Here is a 1,908-nt window from a genome sequence, read left to right on the forward strand (position 1 = left end):
CAGTGATGCTCTGAAGGCATTCCGGCAAGATTCGTGTTCTAGGTGACATCCTGGACATGAGCTTTGGGATAAAAGAAAGACGGCAACATTCAATGTTTATTTATGAAGAAAGGAAGGGATAAAATTAGAGTGTCAGTGCACATCAGTCCTGGGAGAGTGTGGCAGTATGGGCTGAACCACCCACTGCATTTGTGGATAATGACTGTGTGAACCGCTGTGGAGAGAAGGCCATCTCCCTGTTTACTATCCCTCCTATATTCCTAGTCCTGTTCTGGGAACTATCATTACGTCTGAGTTTCTCTCAAACAGAGGCACTAAAGAATGAATTGTGGAGAACTACAGCAAGTTTTCTACATTATATCCATCGCACAGGTTGATGGATTATTTACAAGTCCTTCTTGTTTTCTTTGATCTTCTGAGACAAGGTCTTGCTATATCAGCCAGGATGGTCTCTAATTTCCTCAGTATTAGGAAGATGTATCTTTCCATACCTTGCTGAATCCTTTTTGCTCTATACACCAAACTTTTTAAATTACTATTTTCAATGTTTGCCAAAATATATCCCTCAAGGTGCAATCACGGCATTCATATATTGGTACTAACAAAACCAGCTGTGTAGTTGGACTTACAGCCCACTTAACAGGAGGAATGCCATGCCTACTACAGGAAATCTAGCCAACTCCCCAGCACTAGTGAGGTCCTGGATCTTACAGGACAATCTACTAATGCCACTTAACTAAACAAGCGTAGTTCTAACTGCATCCCAAGTGCTTACTTATCCTGATACCCATGGATAAATGCAGCTCTCGCTTCTCACCAAGGAAGCTTCTCACTGAAGCAAACAGAGAAAACTTTACAGGAAACCACAACTGGTCAAAATGCAAAGAACAACTGATTCTGGAGTTTCTGTCTATAACACAATTCCCATACCTAAGGCTCAAGGAACATTGTGGAAGAGGGAATGTAAACGACTGTAAGAGCCAGAGAGCCAGGAAATCCGTTGTGAGATTGTATCACCTAAAAATGACTGGGACGTTTCACCCTTGAAACCTTAACAATATCACTGCCTAAATAAAACATGAACAATGACATATAGATATGTTAACACAGAAGGGAAAAATCTCACTGGGGCTCACCCCTAACCAAAAATTCCTATAAGCAGCCAAGGACTGGTGAGAGAGGAAGGATTAGTCTTTCCCAGAGATATACCCTCTGATTGGTTACCCAATATCAAGTTGTCAGCCCTGAAATCACAAACATACCAACAACATTAACTGGACTCAGCAGGTTGTATTTACATATTTATTGTCATATGAAACAATAATAATTAAAGAAAACGTAGTCATAAATTTGAAAGGAAATGCACAAGTCATGTCGAATGAAAAGCAGTATCTGTTGCTCCATTCCTCCATAAATGTAGTCTCTTTCTCTAAGGGTCACCACAATTGTTTTTAATACAGGGCTTAACATAGCCCAGGCTGGCCATGTAGTTGAGAAGGACCTTGATTGAATTCCTGATCTTCCTTCCTCTCCCTCTGGAGTGCTGGCTTTAGACCTGAGCCATGACAGCAGGGTTTCTTCAGTACTGGTGACTAAGTCCAGGGACTTTGGCACAGAAGGCAAGCATCTAGCAACAGAGCTTTACCCTCAGCCCTGAGTTACCATGTTTAAGTGTTTCTCACTTGGGGTTTTCTAATGGTTCCTGCCATAGCCATTACTTTGTGATATATTTGAATACAGCTTTTTAAAATCCAACTTTCATGTATTGGAATCTTTGTCCTCAGAGTGGTGGTAAAGGAACCTAGGGGCTTTCATCAGACTTACACCCACTACCTCAGGTCAAGACTAGGCCAAGTTCCATTCTCCACCCACAGTTCTTGGGAGGAGCAGGAACACTCTTGAAAAACC

The sequence above is a fragment of the Micromys minutus genome, assembly GCF_963924665.1.
Source record: "Micromys minutus genome assembly, chromosome: X".
NCBI classification, from domain to species: Eukaryota; Metazoa; Chordata; class Mammalia; order Rodentia; family Muridae; genus Micromys; species Micromys minutus.